The sequence below is a fragment of the Mus caroli genome, unplaced genomic scaffold (assembly GCF_978045245.1).
Source record: "Mus caroli unplaced genomic scaffold, Mus_caroli_1 scaffold_11, whole genome shotgun sequence".
Classification (NCBI taxonomy): domain Eukaryota; kingdom Metazoa; phylum Chordata; class Mammalia; order Rodentia; family Muridae; genus Mus; species Mus caroli.
The window spans coordinates 84,613,112-84,624,699 of NW_028227266.1; the positions used below are offsets into that span (position 1 = coordinate 84,613,112).

Sequence of the window (11,588 nt, forward strand, 5' to 3'; positions counted from 1 at the left end):
TTCATATTAACTGAGTTGTGTTTTCATTGCCGGGGCACATTTGGGTTGGAGATTTACCACAACACAGAGTAAATGGCTACTGGGCTTCTATAGCCTTTGCTTTCTCAGTTGCTCTGAGGGCAGTTTGAACACTTGCTATTTCATTCATTTCTGGATGATGGGAAGCTACAATTCTTGTCTGGTCTATTGGAGGTGATTAATAAGGGAATAAAGGAACCTGTTGGAATTTACTCCCAAGCATCCCGCAAGCCACATGCAGCCTTGAGAAGGGATCTAAGAAGCTCTTGTTACTTACAGTGCCTGCGAGGCAGTGAGTCTCCACCCTACCTTCAGTATTTTACTTAGTCTTCCCAGCAAACTTCAAGATTTGATCATCTCCATTTCATGAAGCAGAAAATTAAAGGTCAGAAAGACGAGTTATTGGTCAAGGTCACATTTTTCGCATGTGATATTGACTAGTTCTTCTGAACACCCTCTTTCCTTTGGCTCAGCAGAATCTCTGGATTTTATAGCTTGGACAGTGAGAGCCTTTCAAGGGGAAAAACAGTGGCTTGGAGACCTATTTGTAAGTCTGTATTGAGATGGCGAGGCAGTGAACAGGACTGGTTGTTACTAAACTGTCAGCAGAATGACTTCCCCAAATGCTCACTTTCTCAGACATACTAGGTTTGAGATGCATAGAAAGGACATGCTACTACACAGGCTTAATTTTCTGTTTATATTTAATATCTCTGTGTGTGTGTGTGTGTGTATGTGTATGTGAATATGATCACATGGTCTATAAGGACTCGGGAGAGAAACTGCTCATCTCAGATTACATCTGAAACCCAAGATAATTCACTTATTTAGATATTTACAGAGTCCTTTCTGGGCTTGCAAGATGGCTCAGTGGGCAAAAGCAGTGACTGCTTTTCTGAAGGTCCTGAGTTCAAATCACAGCAACCACGTGGTGGCTCACAACCACCCGTAATGAGATCTGACACCCTCTTCTGGTGTGTCTGAAGACAGCTACAGTGTACTTATGAATATAATAAATCTTTGGGCAGAAGTAAGAAGGGACTGAGTGAGCAGAGTTGACCAGAGCAAGTAGGGCCAACTGGAGCGATTGGGGTTGACTGAACTAAGCAGAAGTCCTAAAAATTCAATTCCCAATGATCACATGAAGGTTCACAACCATCTGTACAGCTACAGTGTACTCATATACATAAAATAAATAAATAAATCTTTTTTAAAAAAGTCCTCTCTGTGTGGTTGTTCTTTTGCTCACTGTCTGCCTGAGAACTGTATTTAGGAAAGAGAGGAGAACCCTAATATGGACTATAATATCACACACATAAACATACATATGTAATATGCACACATGTACACACATACACACAATTTTATTTGAAATAACATGTGATTTAGCTAGTTGTGATTTTTTTTTTTAAACAGAGAAAGAATGGGAGCCTGTAATTAGTCTATAGACTTTGATTCACTGCCATAGACTGCATGGTTTTTATTTCTTTAGAGAAATTTTGAAAGAAGAAAGAGACATCTTACTTTGGTAGGCTTTAGAATACTTTTGAAAGTTTTAGTTGTTTCAATAAACAATGCTCAATTTCACGTAGAGTCTTTGCCTTTCACACTCTCCACAAAAGCTTCTCTGACAATGAGATCACCGCTCCAGGGATTAAAGAAAAATTAGCCTTGCACATTTGACGATTACAGAACGATGTGCAGTTAATCAGTGGAGCAATGTTTAATATCTGCTTTTATATTTTCTGTTCTGGAATGAATTACTATGCACTAAAGACAGCTATCAACTTAATTAAACTGTAATGTTGCTGATCTTTTAAATAGTAACATTATCTGGGCATCGATATTTTGGGCATATATGTTTAATTTTCATTGATATTAGATAAACTCATATATATATATATATACTTGTGATTCTCCAGAAGCCATTTAATATGGAAAAGTAAGATAATTCAAAATTGTACAGAAATCATCCATTGTAAAAAAGACTAAATGTACAGAGACCTGGCTAACTCCAGAGATACTGAGCCACACTGTATGGAGCAGGCTAACTCAACCCACTCTTTCTATGTATTTTTTCTTGGTTGCTGATTTATTCTGCTGCTGGCATAATTAATACACTAATTTTTAAAATTTTATCTTCCAAGAGAAAGTTGGCTAGACCACCTTTCTTAGAACCAGGGATATTTTTGTGGGAGCTGCCTGTCAAGTTCTAAGTAAATTGTAGCAAACAGTTCCCCTTTCTCAGAATCCCTTCAAGTCTCCTGCTGACCTCAGTCACTTTACAATAGATCCCCCAAAAAGGGACAGAATCTTCCATGCTTTCAATCAGCCTGTTTGGGTTCGTGGCGTAAGATAGGGTAGACACTAACTTGATGGACCGCAGAGAGCTTTTACCTCCTTTCCTACTTTTCTGCACACTGGTCTTGATTCATCATCTACAGTCAGAGGAAGACTGAGGTGGAGAGAAGACAACAAAAAAGGAGATTTGGGGGATTAGGATAATCTCTGCAACAGACAGTGATCATGAGTCACTGGGAAGATGAAAAGTGAAGAAAGGACATTGGAAGACCCAGTGGCGAGGGACACCACTGTGCCCTAGGTAAGAATATTCTTATTGTCATAGAAACAGAATGGTGATCACTGCTGAACTGACTAACTTCCCTTCTTAGCAACAGTAGGAGAGAGAAAGAAACACACACACACACACACACACACACACACACACGACAGAGAGACAGAGACAGAGACAAATCAGTCCTCCTCATGCTTGGATCCCACAGGAACCCTTTCTCTTATGCAGAAGCGTTCTGGAAGGTAAGTCAGAGCTCCTGGAGAGCAAAGGCCTCCAGAGCTATTTTCTTGGTCAGTTTCAAGATCCATACATAAAGGAAAGTCCTAGAAAACCACAGATGGCTGAATACAAAAGTATGGCAAACCCAGGTCTGTCCCAGAGTCTCAGGAAGAGAGCACATATGTAAAAACAAAATGGCTGCAGCGATGGGTTTCCCAGGGTAGAGGCTTCTAGGGGTTCTGAGATCTCCAGGCAGAATCATTTCTGCATTGGACAGATGCACTATACAGAGGTCCTTATTGATTAAGCCTCTTAATCTATTTCCATGAGAAAAAGCTCCTGTGTCGAGATCAAATCTGCCTTGGTCTGTGAAAGGAAAAGAACAGGGGCTCTGACTGCCCCTGGATGAAATGAATTGCCCGCAAGCAATTGATCAAAGATTGATAATAAGGATAATTGTCCCGACCCAGGTTACTGACTTTCTCCCTGTTCTTCACTAATTGTGTGTCTAGTTATTGATCCAGTGTAGCATTTCAGCCCAGGATGTGATCATCTCTAAAGGTTTTGCTTTTGTATTAAACGAAGATTGGCTCTCAGTCTCTCCTGCTCTCTTTTAGCCTTATAAAACACCTTACCATTTAATAAGCCACAGATATGTTTTTTTCTGGCAAGATATTTTGTTTATTCCTGAGAGAATTACAATGTTGCCAATAATTATGGTTAATAACAAGTAAATACAGCTATACGCAGAGATATGGGTGCGGACTTGTTAGAGATAAACACATGAACGGAGCTCAACAAACTCATAATTGGGCTAAGTGATAGGGACTCAGAATGAGTATGTTAAAAAAATATTTTAGAATTTGTTGTCTTACAAATATATTACTGCAGAACACAGGAGGTTAGCAAGGAATAACTGGAGGAAAATACAAGAGAGTAATGTTCTTTTCTAATAATCAGGGTGTTAGAATTCATGGATGCCTCCCCTCATTCCCACCCCGGCTGTAAGGGTTTCCCCATGCTTCTTTTCTCAATAGTAGGAGGATATTTGAATGCTTCCTGAGATAAATGTATTCATCATCTCTTTTAATCCTCAAAGGATCACATTTTATAGATAGAAAAAAGTCAGAAGAAGAATTTGTCCTCTGCCCACTAAAATGTTAGGCAGTAGACCCCGTGTGGTGAATTTAAAGCATGCTCCCTTCCTTTGGAAGTGAGCTGACCTGAGTGACTCACTAACAGACTCCACTGGGAGGGGCTCCTGGAACCCAGTCAGGAAAGGTCAGGCAGTTCCCACCTTGCTCTTTGTGGTGCCTTTTCTAGCAGAATCCAATGGGCGTGGGATACACTGTATCTACTTTAGACCTCTATTCAAGGCAAGCCACGTGTACAGACACTGGTCAAGAGTTCAGCATCAGTGATCAGTCACGGCAGTGAGGAGGCAGTTACAAATCTAACACTACGAGCTGTCAGGAGTTGTAGTCCCATGTCTGATTGCAATGACATGAGAAACTTTTTTCTGTTGTTTTTTGATATTTTTTCTTTTTGTAAAAAGTTATTCTTTACACACACACACACACACACACACACACACACACACACACACACTATTCTTAATAATCCAAGCTCTCGCCAGGCAGTGGTGGCGCATGCCTTTAATCCCGGCACTTGGGAGGCAGAGGCAGGCAGATTTCTGAGTTTGAGGCCAGTCTAGTCTACAGAGTGAGTTCCAGGACAGCCAGAGTTACACAGAGAAACCCTGTCTCGAAACAAAACAAAACAAAACAAAACAAAACAAAACAAAACAAAACAAAACATCCAAGCTCTCATTTCTTTCTCCCTCCCACCAAATCCAGTCTTCTTTCCCAATCAATGTCTTACTTTCATGTCTATTGTGTGTGTATGTATAGCTCACAGTGTTTAAGCATGAGTCAGAGATTACTTACATAAATAAAGGCAATGCACCAGGGGCTACACAACTGAGGAATATGGCTTCCGCTCTCAGGGAGGGTGGGGCCTTATAAGCCCCTCCTCCTCTATCCAAGATGAAATGTTGATAGGACCAGTCTTGTCCAGGTAGACTCTGCTCCTATACATGTTAAGAATGGTAGAGTTTTATGACATTCCTTCACATCCTCCAATTTTTTTTAAGTCGTCATCAACAGCCCATTAAAGGCTGAACATTTATTAGACCTATTTAACAGATGAGAAAATGGAGGCAAGCAAAACCAAAGTCAGCCCTGGCAAGTAACAGAAGCAGGAGATGGCAGAGTGAGTGGGAAGCCTAGGTTAATGTCAGGTATGTCCTGTTGGCTTCTGAACCTAAAGATGTGTGATCCCGAAGGGATCAACAAACTGCAGTAATCTATTCTGGTGGTATCTTCTTCCTCATGGCAGGCATGAGGCACTGAGTATCTCCTTCAGCAGACAGTTTGAGGGGAAAATCCAGGCCTGGAGCAGCCTGGGTCAGCATTCCCAATGGGATGATGTCAATGTGTGTTCCACAGACCTGGTAGAGGTTGCTCAGTGTGATGTCCCCACTGGCTTCCACAGTCACCCTGGGGAATTTGGCTTTAAGAGCAGCTACTGTGGGGTGCAGCTCTTTGGTTTGAAGCTGCCCAGCAGGTCAGTCCCAGCCTCTGCTCCTGCAAGGCCTCCTTTAGGCTGCTACATTCCACCTCTACCTTCAGGGAGATAATGGCTGCCTGCTGCGTCTTCAGCACTGCCTTTTTCATGCCGCAGGCTGCCACCAAGTGGTGGTTGTCCTTCTCCATTACCAGACCATCCTGGTCTTAGTGGTGACATGCAGCCCCGCCTACTAGGAGCCCATAGGTCTCTACCAGTCGGAACCCTGGCATGGTCTTCCTGGTGCCTGCCACGCATCCTGTCCAATCAGTGCTCCTGGCTACCTCCACAGCTGTCGCTGCTGCGCTGGCAAACCCACTGCAGTGGCCAGGATGTTAAGTGCCACCCGTTTCCCCAGCAGCAGGTGGTGGGCAGGTCCCTTGACCTCTGCCACCTTGACCATAGGTATCTCCCTCCAGGAGGCACCAGGACACTAGGCAGTTGAGTGAAGATAGCATCAAAGGTCACCCCGTCAGTATCCCGGGAGATTTGGCCCACAGTGCAGCCTGCGAGGGGCTGACTCGGTAGTCCTCTTTCAACCAGCTGTTCACCAGGGCTGTAGGGGCAGCAGGAGCTACAGACCTTCAGGGTTCATGGTGACTTGGAGAAGCCAGGCGGCCAGTGTGTCCACCATTGTTCAGATCGAATGTTCTCATCCTCCAAATCTTACACTCTTCGTGCTCTCTCTCTCTCTTAAAGATTTATTTATTATTATATCTAAGTACACTGTAGCTGTCTTCAGATGCACCAGAAGAGGGCATCAAATCTCATTACGGATGGTTGTGAGCCTCTATGTGGTTGCTGGGATTTGAACTCAGGACCTTTGGAAGAGCAGTTGGTGTTCTTAACCACTGAGCCATCTCTCCAGTCCTTCGTGCTCTCTCTTTTGTGATCTTTCCTGAGCCTTGTTGGTGAGAGAGGGGGCTTCAGAGCCCTATTAAGGGACAAGTTATTAACGGTCAGTTACTCTTAGCACATTTGATCAGTTTTTGGGTCTATGCACCAATTATTGCCTATGGGAAACAGGTTTCTCTGATCAGGGCTGAGAAGAGCACTAATCTATGTATCTTAAATATAAATACTTAGAGGCAAATCTGACATCATTCCAATTAACAAAACAATAGTAGTTTTGTTGGCCCTGAGGGTCTATGACATCCAAAGCCATGGTCTTTAACTAGGTTCTGCATGGTGGGCCTCAAATCTAGTCAGGAAGTGGCTGTTCCTTCCACATAGCTTATCACTGTTGCACTAGTTGGCAAGTCTGGCCTGATGGGTTGCTATTACGGTGGAGTTTTCTCCCTCGGCAGTTCCCGCAGCACTATGAAAGCTAGCATTGGAAGAGGAAGCTTCCGGTCCAGTTCCAGCTTGATTTCTCTGCATACAAGTGCATGAAGGAGTTCAGTGAGTGCTACCTGGTGTTCACTGTGTAGCAGCAACATCCAGAAGAGCTAACAATAGAACCTGGCTCTGTTGGACTCCAACACTCACCTAAATGTATGCCTTTTATGCCTCCTTAAACGTGTGATTCTGTCACTTCATACCAAACTCAAGTATGAGAATCATTTGAGTATGTGATTATACATTGCGACCTTAACTTTGGCATGTCCATGGTACTTTGAGTTTTACAAATGGTTTTCTGGATTCCATTGCCTTGACTCTTACCAAATCAGAGAATTACCATTTTACCAATATAATAATAATAAATAATGTTTTCATTCATTTCATTCACTCAGTCAATATTTATTGATCACCACTATATGTTAAACAGATAAGAGCTCCCATCAACACGCAAATACAGCAAATAGAAGCTTAAGCACATGGCTCCTGATAGAAAGACCGAAGAAGATGAGGAAACACACTGAAATACATTAGATACAATGTAAGAAGAGTTCTCCACTAGGAAAAGAGTGCAGAGAAGTCTTCTGGGAGAGTTAAAAGGTTGGTTTTCTAGGCAATTAGAAGAAGAAGGGAAGAAGAACAGAAAAGAATAAGCCCTCCCCTGGGCTACTTTGTCAATAGCCCTAACTTCAAGTTCTTAATACAAGTCACCTGTTCACACAAGTCAGAGCGAGGAGGCTGCAGGGAAGAGAAGAAGACTGTAGATGAGGAGTGGGCCTCTTGGTAGGCATGTCAGTAGATGATATGCCAGGAGATGATATGCCAGGAGAGATTCCACGTTGAAGACTGTTTTCAATCCATCAGACTTGTTTCAGATAAGAACAGTTCATCTTCTTTTCCCCCTATAAGAATGGCTCTTATGCTTAAGGTAATTTCTGTTCTCAGAGTGAAGCAATGGTTTTGTACATTCATGCTTTCCTTGCTAAGAAGAAGAAAAGAAAATGCTTTAGGGGAAGAAGTTATTATTCCAGTAGAATTGATCTACACTTTAAGCTAAATATTTCCTTGTCCAAGTAGTGTGGTCCTCTTGAAAGGGTTATTTTTAATAACATATTGTGTTTCCTGGGCTAGCCAACAAGAGGACTGCACTTTCCCTAAATAGTACATAATCCAAAATTGAGCACATGATCCGGGATAAAAAAAAACACTCTCTTTTAAGAATTGGTGTGATGTCAGGCGGTTGGTAGTGGACTTTAATCCCAGCACTTGGAGGCAGAGGCAGGTGGATCTCTCTGAGTTGAAAGCCAGCCTGGTCTACAGAGTGAGTTCCAAAACTGCCACTGCTACACACTACACATAGAGACCCTTAAAAAAACAAAAGAACAAACAAGCACACAAAAATAAAAGGAATTGGTGTAAAGAAGTTTCCTTAGCTGAAGTCCTGAACTACAAAGACTATAATAGTAATTACAAGATGAGAGGAATTATCATCTTCATCATGGACACAGCCAGCCTATGTAAATAAAATACCAAGCTAGACTGGTTCTGTTCTAGAAGCTACCAACTTTTTAAATAGTAAATAAGCCAATAAATTATTATTTTTCCTGCCTGGCTTAATCTAGTTTAATTTGAGTTTTTGTTACTAGTTAACATTCCTGCCTAGTTAAATCGTTTGTCATATGTGAGTTCCTAATGGTGGGAACACGTTTCAGGGCCCACATGATCTAACATATCTCTGCCCTCCTTCTCACACCGCCCTCATACTTTCTCAGGCAAAGGTGGTTGTTAGGAGCACTGGCTTTGGCGTCAGACAGGACTGACTTGTGCTAGTGACTCTGCCAAGTACAGGCTGTGTCATTCTAAGCTGTGCTGTTCTCTAGACACATCTTCACTATGACCTGGGGTCACTGTAGTTTACGTCTTTAGATTTGTTTTGACATGAGTCATGCACAGCATTGGGCTCAGTCCCTCATGGACTTTTAGGATCTAGATAAATATGGTTCATAAATCCTTTTAATATTTCTTCTACAGGTGTTCTTGGGCACCAAGAATGTGAAGCAAAGACTTGGAAAGCAGGTATATTCAAGGATGATATACATACATATGTACATAAACACATACAAACACATCTTACCTATATATAGATCCTACCAAATTGCATGACTTTATCTATTAAGAAGTTAGTGTGTACATGGATATGTATGTGATATTTGTGTATGCATGTGTAGTGTGTATAATGTGTAGATTTGTACACATGTATGTATATTTTGGGGGGATTCATTCACCTATGTGCATGAAGAAAGTAGACAGAATAATGTATATACATATATGTATATATGAAGAAGAGGGACAGAATCATATATATATATATATATACACACACACACATATATAAGTATGTATATATATATATACACATATATATATATAAGTATGTATATATATATGTATGTATGTTATATGTTACATTGATTTATCATTTATTCTGAGGAAGGTAAACACATGTCATGGTCCCTGTGGGGAGAACAGCAGACAACTTCTAACAGTCAGTCCTCTACCATGAGGACTGAACTCAGGTCATCATGATTGTCAGCCAGCAGCAAGAGCCTTTCACCACTTAGCTGTCTTATAGGACAAATAGAAAAATACTCTTCTATTTTACTCTAAATCTGATTGTTAGGACAGATAGATGTGATAAAAGAAAAAGAGTCTACAATAACCTAAATTTAATTATCAGGACCACAGGCTTGGAGGACATGAGGCAATAAAGATGATGGTGTTGCTTGTGTGTGCCTCTGCTTGGAGCTGAATCTTTGAGACTGGATAACCTATCAGGAGCCTTGTCCTTAGACAAAATTGATTCTTTCTGGGAGAGAGGAGTTTTGTTTTTGGTTTTGTTTTCACTTGAGATTTTCCTCTTTTTTTCTTCAAAGACCTCTTTCAAATAATTTTCATAGTTTTAGTTGATATGTGAACTGCATTGCAACCCAAAATGAAGTATGGTTTTAAAAACTAAAGTTATGGTTTATATTAAAACCTTGACTTAAGCTTCACCATGACTTACCACCAAGACAACATCACACAATCTGGAAAGATCTGTCTATCCATCTATCCTGCCAAAATTGCATCACTTTATCTATTAATAAGTTAGTGTGTGCATGGACATGTCTGTGGATTTGTGTGTGTAGTATATATATACTACATACATACATACTGGATACATGTCTGTGTATTTGTGGGGCTTCACTGAACTTTGTGCACGAAGAAGGGGGCAGAATCAACACCCAATATTCTCCACTTTTTGAGAATGAAGGTCTCTCTGAACCTAGGGGTCAGCAGTTTGGGCAGGCTGATGACTGTGAGCCCTTGGGATTTGCCTGTCTCTCTCTCCCAAGTGATGGGGTTGGTTGGAGCCACCATGTCTGACTTATGTGCCCACGCCACAAAAGGCGTGTGCTCACTGAGACATCTCCCCAGTCTGAGAAGTGAGTTATTAATGGAGGTTTCTGTTTGGACAGTAAAACATTATGAGTACATAATTATTTTGTGCCTGGCCCCATTCTAAAAACTTACACAGAATTACTTGGTTGTGTAAATGCCAACACTTTTTGTTGCTGTTGCTTTCAAAATCCTTTGGGAAAAAAAAATGCAGACCTGATGGTTGATCACAAAGCTGTCACAAGTTGTTACCAACTGATGAAGAATTTTACTCCTTTCTATCATGTATGTATGTTTGTGTAGAAGGCACAATGATGCCCTATGAAGCTTCCAAGATTGTCATTATAAAAACATAAAATGCCCATATAGTCATGGTGACAAAGAATGTATTTTTTTTTCAGGGAGTGATCTAGCCTAAACATTTCAGAAGAGTAGCTGCATGCAAAGCAAAACAAAGCAAATTTGAGCAAACCACCAACCATAGCAGGAACTTATTTGAATTCACCAACAGGTTTATGTCTATGCTTCGGAAAATCTTTAGAAATCTTAAATTTATCTCACGTTCTTCAGTTTTTTTCTCTGCCTTTCTAGGAATACTGTTTTCTCATTCATAAGATATAACCTCAACTTCTTTTCTGACATTGAACATCACAGAAAACCCAAGCTAGAAAAGCACATATCTGCGGTGCAGTGGCTGCAAGGGATCTTTGCATAAGCGGCCCTCATTGCCATAGCGACCATAGAGAGTGGAGTCTGTAAGGACCATGCATCCTAGGTGGGAGATGCTGGTGATGAAGGACATTCTCTAGGAGCTTCTTCCTTTCTGACCTAAGTTTCCAGCCACTTGCTTCCTTCTCCTTTGGTATGAGAGGGTGGAGTTCTAGTTAGCTTTACCTGTCAACAACACAGCTTAGAGTCCTTGAGAAGGGAGACCCATGGGCATATCTGTATAGATTTATCTTGACTACTGATGGATGGCAGAGGGCCCAGCCTCTGTGAGTGAGCTAGTAAGCAGTGTTTCTCAATGGTTTCCTTTGTAGTTCCTTGGCTATGAGTTCCTTGGTAAGAGAAGGTTGTATGGAATAGCAAGCAGGTGTGCCTGCTGGTCCCTTTTTTAAGGTCCTGCCCTGCCTTCCCTTCAGTGATGGAGTGTGACCAGGAAGCTTAAATAAGTTCTCCCCTCTCCTGAGTTGCTTTGTTCAGAGGCTTTTGTTTTTGTTTTTGTTTTTTTGTTTTTATCACAGAAACAGAGTAGAAATCAGAATTATTTGACTATTACATTTTTTTCTATCTCTTTCCCTCTTCAAAGACTTATTTTCAGTTCTCAATGGTTTTTAAGCCTCAGAGGAAATAGGTTTCACTAAGAAATTCACTG

At 41.2% G+C, this 11,588-nt stretch overlaps 1 pseudogene; it reads right to left on the bottom strand.

Annotated features, from left to right (window-relative positions):
- Window positions 1–5,177: 5,177 nt before the first annotated feature.
- Window positions 5,178–6,032, bottom strand: LOC110302387 (nicotinate-nucleotide pyrophosphorylase [carboxylating] pseudogene; annotated as a pseudogene).
- Window positions 6,033–11,588: the final 5,556 nt, after the last annotated feature.